This window comes from Callospermophilus lateralis, unplaced genomic scaffold (assembly GCF_048772815.1).
Source record: "Callospermophilus lateralis isolate mCalLat2 unplaced genomic scaffold, mCalLat2.hap1 Scaffold_708, whole genome shotgun sequence".
Taxonomy (NCBI): domain Eukaryota; kingdom Metazoa; phylum Chordata; class Mammalia; order Rodentia; family Sciuridae; genus Callospermophilus; species Callospermophilus lateralis.
In genome coordinates, this window is record NW_027515187.1 from 246,525 (window position 1) to 254,794 (window position 8,270).

The window sequence follows — 8,270 nt, forward strand, 5'->3', positions numbered from 1 at the left end:
TGCTATGTTGCTGAGTTTTGTCTTGAACCTCTTACCTCAGTTCAGCCTGCCCAGTAGCAGGTGTGTGTCATAGCATCTAACTATAACAGGTATTTTTTTTTTTTACCATTCTAAAGAAAACACTTTATGACTTCAGTGACATATTATTCTTAAGAAGTCAAACACCTTTATATACTTCCAAATACTGTGGACAATTTGTTTCTCAATACCGTACCAAGTGCCATTAAAGAGAACCCCATCCTCTGAACTGGCTTCCTAGTTATGGTGGGAAACGCTGTAAGGCAGGAGCTTGAGAATCACGTAGCCATTGGTGAACTCCTGTTAGCTTCTGTAGTTAAGTATCTGCAGGGTCACTCCAGTCAGTCACGGTTACTCAGCTGCTTTTTAATGTGCTCCATTCGTGAAGGGTCACCCCAGTCAGCCATAGTTATGAAGCTGCTTTTCAGTGTGCTCAATACGTTTTCCTGACTAACTTCTGTTTTGGATCCCCTAGGTTTAGAAGCAACCCAGGCACTTGGCACTTGAGTAGAACTCGATTCATTCTTCAATGGTGGAGGTTCTTTCCATTCTTTCACAGTTTTCTTCCCCAAGGAATTTTCTTCTTCTAAGGATGATATGTCCCAGTCATCGTCGTCCACATCTGCGCACTTTAGTTCTTCTTGTAATCCTTCTTTTGCGATAAATGCCTCAGCCACATTAATCCCACCAACTGGCTTATTCACATTTTTTTTTGCTGTGAACCATCAAACCATCTTTTCAATTTTTTCAGTGTTTTAATGGTGGTTACTGTGGGCTTGGGAGAAATGTCAGAGTCCTCCATTTTGCTTCCCTCAGTCCAGTCAGTGTCACTTTTGATGCTGCTCTTTCCATAGCTAGTCTTGTTGCTTTTAGAGGACTGCACGGGAAGTAAGTCTGGGGACATGTATGCCTGGATGAAGTCATCCTCATCCCAGCTCTTCCTCTGAACTGAAGGGAGGTGTCGTAACAGACAATGACTTTCTGGGAACAGGATCTTCTATGACATTTTTCTTATTTTTTGGAACAGGAGCAGTTCTTTCAGTATAAACAGATCTTTGTCTAACCAATATTCTGTTTTTGGGAGGAAGCTGGGCTGCTTTGGGTACTTCTCCAGTTGAAAGGGTTTCCATTTGAGAAATACTGGGCTTATCTGTAAAGAGTAATCCTCTCTCCTCAATTTTACAGCTGACCTGATGTTCAAGGAATTCTAGAATTTCCTGATTGTTGGGCATTTGTCTTTCTCTCTCATGTCTTGCTGAATGCACGGTTTTCAGCACTCTATTCAAGTGCTCACTAGGAATACCGCGGATATCGGCATTAATTCCCAGGGTTTCTAGTTTCTCCATCAAGCTCTGCTCCAAAACTGTCCTTATCTCCTTCGTGAGGGAGGGGTTGGTCTTCAAAGCTTTCTTTAAATGTGTCTTGTTATTTAATTTCTGTTCATTTTCCCTTCCTTTTTCTTCTTCTGAAAGTTTTTCTATGGGTTCCAGTACATGTGACGAGAATGCCTGTTCTACATGTGCCGTTGTTAGACTTGATTTAGCTTCTAAAGTCTGAGAGACGGAGGCATTCATGGGTATAGCTGGGACAACTGGCTTGGATTCAAAAGTTTGCTAAGCTAAAGAATTCCCTTTGGATTCACTGACACTGCTTAATGGTTTATTGGTATACTCTTTAATCTGCTGCCTCTGAGTGATAATCAGTTCGTTTTGCTCCTGGAGTCTCTGGCCTAGTTCTTCTATTCTTTTCTTGTAGAAAACATTGCTTGTATTTAGATCATCTATCATGAAGGTTTGAAGTTTCTCTATATGTGACAGAAGCCAGCTCTTCTCTTTCTTGTGTTCCTGATGGAGAGCTTGAACTCGAGCTGTCCACTTGCTTTCCTGGTTATCGAGAAGCTGCATCACATTTTGGAAATCCTGGGGATGTGGAGAACGGTCTTCTTTAAACTCATGTGCATCTTTTAATGTGCCTATGTTGGACTTAATCTGCATATTGGACTTCTGGATTTCTGATAATTGATATTCTAATGCTGAATTCTTAGAAGTTAGTTCTTTAAACTCCTTCATAAACATCTCCTTGACTTTTTCCATTTCATCAACTAGTTTCTCTTTTTCTTCTGCTTTCCATCTATCAAATAATTTCAGAAAGTCTTCCTCTTTTGTTTTTTGCATTTCATATTCCTTAGAGAATCTGATTGCATGAACGTGCTGAGCAGTCTCTAACTGAGACTTGGTAAGCTGCAGCTGCTCCTTCAACATGTCCACCTCCTTCTGGAGCTTGTCTGTCTGGGCCTTTGTTTTATACACAAGGTGAGAATCATCAGGGTGGTGGCGTTGAATGTGGCTTTGTAGATAAGCTTGGTTCATTAAAGGCCTTCTCACAGAAATGGCACTGGTAATAGCTGGCTTTGGCCTCGATCATCAGTTGCTGAGTAGAGATCATCTTCTTCCTGCGTTTACACTCCTCCTTGAGAAGCTTGATCTCCCCTGCCTGCTTGGTGAGCAGCTGCTTGCTGTGCTCACAGTCACCCAGGCTCTGGTGCAGCCTTTCCTCCAGGCTGTGCAACTGCGAGGTGAGGAACTCCTGTGAGTGCATCAGGTACTCGATGGTGAGCTGCGCCAGGCGGATGAGCTTCAGCAGCACCGGGTCCACCCCCCGACTGGCAGTGTGGGCATTTCTCGTCCTCCAGTTTGCAGAAGGTTATGTTCATGATGTTCTCCTGCAGCATTAGCACCTCCACGGCCCCTGCCACCTTGTCCACGTCGATGGCGCTCAGACGGCGCCAATCCACGCTCTCCAGTCGCGGCAGGAACTGGAAGAAGGGCAGGGGGCCTGATGCCGCACTGGGGGGCACACAGGCCATGGAGGCCGCGCCTGCTGCTGCAGAGGCAGAGACGTCGGCCCCTCGAGGCCGCTGGCCAGAGGGTAGTAGACGTGCTTCTGGAAGGGCATGCTTGCGAGCCAGTCCGCTGCCTAGACTTTAATCATAGGCGCGATTCAGCTTCGCCTACCAGCCCCAAGCCACTTCCGGGCCGCCGCCGCCACACCCCTGGGAAGCCGGAGAAAACCAGGTCCCCGGCAGCGGCGGCGGCGGCGGCGGCGGCGGCCAAGGTCTGGGCGTCCAGGACGTTGCTATGGCAGCGCCCCGCTGGACCCAGAGCAAAGGGCGCGCCAGCCAGCGCACGATCAGCGTGTGCCCAGCGCCCTTATAAACTTGTGTGGCGGTTGCATTATTTTCTGGAGAGACTAAAATATTTCTAGTAGCAACTTGTAGACTTCAGGCCTCTCATTTTAGGGGTCTTCTGGGGGCTGCCAGTGGTTACCACAGAGATCAAGGAGCTGAGGAAAAGCCATACATTCCTCAATCCACCGGGGAGTCCCTGCTTGGACCAACCACCAGGAAAATTTTTTTCTTTCCTGGCAGGTCTGTGGACTGAGGGCTCCATCCACTGGGCTGCAGGATCAGCGGGAACAAGGGCTGTGGTCTCTCTTGCTCACTGATGCATCCCCAACACCTAGCGCAGGATCCGCACGGAGAGGGCCTTCAGAACTTGGACTCGTGAATAGAGAACTATGAATCAGGCGCTCAGTTAAGGAGATGTCAGCTCCTGGACTCATGTCCCTATTTTTTCTGCCTTGTGTTAGAGGGATCAACCCTTGTTCTGGATCAAGGGCCTCGGGGCAGAACGTGGAAGCGGTCCACGCGCCGATGCTGTGGTCCTGGAGAGAAGGGGAGCAGGCCCGAGGCACCCATCTCTGTTCTCTGCCACCACTCCAATCTAGGGCATCTTCGGTTCGCCACCCTTGCCCCTTTGATCAAAGCTCCCAGCTGCGCGCTCCTGGGCGGGTACCCGGCACTGCAGGCTGACGGAGAGTCTCAGGGGACCCAGATCCCAGGGGCTCTGCTGGCTCAGGCGGGGCTCATGGAGGCCGAGGAGCAGGCGGGCGCATTCCTTCTTCCAGGGTGCAAGATGAAGCGTGTCTCCTCTGGGCAAGTTGTGGCGAGGCGGGTCGCCTGGTGCCGCTCAGGGCTTTCCAGACTCCAGGCCACTGGCGCCTCAGAATCCCCCATCCCCCTCCCGCCCCCAACCCCTCAGCGATCTCCTTCTGGCCTCTTCCTCCACTGCCTGGCTCCTCTCTATAACAGGTATTTTTAAAATGGAGTTTTTAGGATTCTCTCCCTATATTATCACATTATCTGTAAACAAAGACAAGTTTTCTTCCTCCTTTCCAAGTTTGATACCTTTTATTTCTTTCTGTTGCCAAATAACTCTCCCAGTACTATTTTTGACTAGGTGAGGAATTCTTACTCCTGATCTGGGGGGAAAAGTTTCAGTTTTTATAATTAAGTGTGATTTTAGCTGTGGACATGTAGGCTTTATTATGTAAAGAACTTTCCATTTGTTCCTACTTTTTGAGCATTTTTTACTATGAAAGAGAATTATATTTTATCAAAAGTATTTTCTGCAGCTATTGAGAAAAACGTGAGTTTTATCCTTTATCATATTAATGTGATAAGCCACACATTAATTGACTTTCATATGCTGAACCATCCTTGAATCCTAGGGCTACATCCCATTTGGTCAGGGTATAAGATCACTGAAATGTACTTCTAAATTACCATTTGGTGGTGTATATTGTTCATAGTTGTCTCTTATAATCCTTTGTATTTTTGTGGCAACAAAGTTATGTCTATTCCTTTATTCATGATCTTATTGATTGATTTTATTTTCTTAGTGTAGTAAAAATTTGTCAATTTTGTTTATCTTTTCAGAAAACCAGCTATTAATTTTTTGACTTTAAATTGCTTTTCTGCTATCTATTTTAATTTTTTTCCTGTGATTTTTATTTCTATTATTCTGGTATGTTTAGATTTAGTTTGTTCTTCACTATTCTATTTCCTTGGCACATAAATCTAGTTTATTAAAGTTTTTCTTCTTCTTAATGTAGGCATTTTCCACAATAAACTACTCTCTTAGTCCTGCTTTTGCAGCATACCATGAGTATTGGTATATTGTAGTTTGTTTTTCTTTGTCTCAAAATATTTTCTAATCTCCCTGTTAGTTCTTTATTTACTCCATGGTTACCCAAGAGTGTGTTGTTTAATTCCATGTATTTGTGAATTTTCTAGTTTTCTACTGTTTATTATTAATTTTGTTTCACTATGTTCAAAAAAGATGCTTGCTATGATTTCAAACTTCTTAAATTTGTTAATTTTTTGTGATTTATTCTGGAGAATTTTTACTGTGCACTTAAAAAGAATGTGTATTCCTCTGCTATTGGGTGAAATGTTGTGTATGCATCTCTGGTCCATTTGGCTTGTAATGTTAAAGTCTTTTGTTTTCTTATTAGTCTTCTTTCTAGATATTCCATCCATTATTGAAATTGGGATATTGAAATCTCCTACTATTATTATATTGCTATTTATTTTTCCTATCGGTTTTGTCGATGTTCAATTTACACATTTAGCGCTCTGATGTTGGGCACACAAGCACACACACAATTTAAAAAAAATTGTTTTTGTACTTCTGTGTCCCTTGGAACCATTTTTAACTCAAATTATATATTGTCTGTCTGATATAAGTAAAGCCACTCCCTTTTAGGCTACCATTTGTATGGAATATCCTTTTCCATTGCTTAGCTTTCAGTTTACATGTGTAAAGAACTTCCATTTGTTCCTACTTTTTTGAACATTTTTAGAGTTTCTTGTAGGCAGCCTACAGTTTGGTCATTTAAAAACATCCATCTGGTATCTTTATGTCTTTTGGTTGAGGAATTTAATCAATTTATATTTAAGTTAATTATTGATGAGAGAGGATTTATTATTGCTGTGCTATTAGATGTTTTCTGTTAGTCTTGTAGTTCTTTTGTACATATTTTCCTCTCTTTATATCTTCATTTGGTGGTTGATGTTTTGATTCTTCTTTTGTGTAATCTCTATAGGCATTTTCCATGTGGTTGCAATAGGGATTACACAAAATATCTTGTATTAGTCTTTTTAAGCTAGTAATAACAAGTTTAATTGAATACAAAGACTCAAACTATTTTATAATTTTCTATATGTGCACCTTTAATGATGAGTTTTATACTATCTTATACTATAATAATAATCAATAATTTTGCTGTTTAGTATCAATTAATTTCAAAGAGAATAACTTCCTTTAGCATTTCTGGTAAGGCATATCTAATTGAACTCCCTCCCATAAATTTATTAGAATAGGCATGAAAGAAATCAGTTTTGAACATGTGGATGTCTCATTTGAACCAAGTAGACTAGATTCATAGAGTTCAGAGAACAAAGCTATAGGTGTAAAATGCAGAGAGTAATTTCTATGTTTGGTCCTACACTTTATTGTTTTCATTATTTGTTGATTTAGTAACAACATTTATTTCTATTTCTTCACGGTGTAAAGATAAATCAAAGCTGCTTTTTCACTTTTGTGTAAAATAAAAATAAATCCAAAGATTAAAAAAAAAAAAAAAAAAGAAATCAGTTTTGGGGGAACTCCTGGAAAAGTCAGGCAGTATATGTGTATATATAAAAATCAACCCATTCTTTTCCCAGGGAGAAACTGGAAGGGATGTGTGTGTGTTTTGTATGCTTCATCTGTGCTGAGCATATATGATTACTAGCCCAAGTTGCAGTCTCTATTCTCCTTCAGGCAGCTGGATTTTGAGGACCTATCTGAGATCACAATAGGCAAAAAAGATGTTAGTTCATTGGGTAGCTCCCACTGAAATTGGGGCATTGGACCTGCAGACCAATTCTTCTCTCATAGAAGCTGTGAGCTGGTGGGTCTCTTAGAAATTGTGTAGTGTTTGGCCAGGCATATGGATTCTGGTAAGAAGTTACCCAAATCTTCCTAACTTTTGATGAGTATGGTTTATTGTTTGTGTGAAATGTAGAAGTTTTTAATTAGTTTCTGTATTTCTCACAAAGAGAATTTGTTCATGAATTGTTGTTGAATTGGTGTGTTCATTGAGGAAAGGAAGGTCCAGCTCTTTTCTGCTCCACTATTTGGCTTGTATCACCATGTAATAGTTCTGTTTTAGACATTGGCAGAATTCATCAGTGAACAATGTGGGCCTAAAGAACAGGTCAGAAGGTATTTTTAAAATTGCAATTTCAATTTCATTAAAAATTTTAAATTTTTAATGAACTATTAACTATTTAATGAACTATTCAAATTATGTCTTTAATCATGGACAAATTTTACTAGATTTTATTTTGAGAAGAATTGGACTATTTTATCTAAATTGTCAAAACTGTGTGTGTAGAGTTGTTCATAGTATTCTAATATAATTTTTTTGATGATTTCAGAATCTGTAGTGATATACCATTTCATGCTTGATAATTTGTGCCTTTTTCCATTTTTTACCACTATTCCTAGAGTTGCTAATTTTATTGAAATTTTGTGAGAAACAACTCTTTGCTTCATTGGTTTGCTCTGTTGCTTTCCTGCTTATTTTTCTTATTTTTTTCCTTTGCTTTATTTGGGTTAATTTTGCTCTTCTTTTTTTAGATTCTTGATGTATTGACTTAGATTATTGTTTGAGACTTAATTATGTTGAGTGCCATAAATTTTCCTTTTAGCACTGCTTTAGCTGCACCCACAAATTTAGATATATTGTATTTTCATTGTTATACAGATCAATGCATTTTTAATTTCCCTTGAGGCTTCCTATTTGACCCATGAATTGCTAGAAAGTGTGTTGTTTAGTTTCAGAGTTCTTGGAGATTTTCCTGTTATCTTTCTGTTGTAGATTTCTGCTTTGAGTACATTATGGTATGATAATACACAGTTCAATTTGTTGAAGTTTCTTTTATAGGTCAGGATGTGGTCTACGTTGAAATATATATAGTTGACGTTAATTTGTGTGTGTGTTAGTTGTTGATGGACACAATACCTTTATTTTATTTATTTATATGTGGTGGTGAGGATCAAACCCAGGGCCTCACACATGCTAGGTGAGCGCTCTATGGCTGAGCCACAACCCCAGGCCTACAGTTGACTTTTGATAGCTACAGGGTATTGACTCCTAGACATGAATATCCAAATCCAAATCCACTGACGCTCAAGTCTCCTAAGCAATATCACACAGTATTTTCATAAAACCTACATATATTCTCTTGCATACTTTAAATCATCTTTATATTTCTCATAATATAATATCTAATGTAATTTGTGAATATCATATAAATAGTTGTTGTGGTATATTGTTTAAAAAAATAATGGCAAGAAACAACA

The 8,270-nt window shown here is 40.2% G+C and overlaps 1 pseudogene; it reads right to left on the reverse strand.

The window, feature by feature from the left end:
• Positions 1-359: 359 nt before the first annotated feature.
• Positions 360-2,973, reverse strand: LOC143640892 (cilium assembly protein DZIP1 pseudogene; annotated as a pseudogene).
• Positions 2,974-8,270: the final 5,297 nt, after the last annotated feature.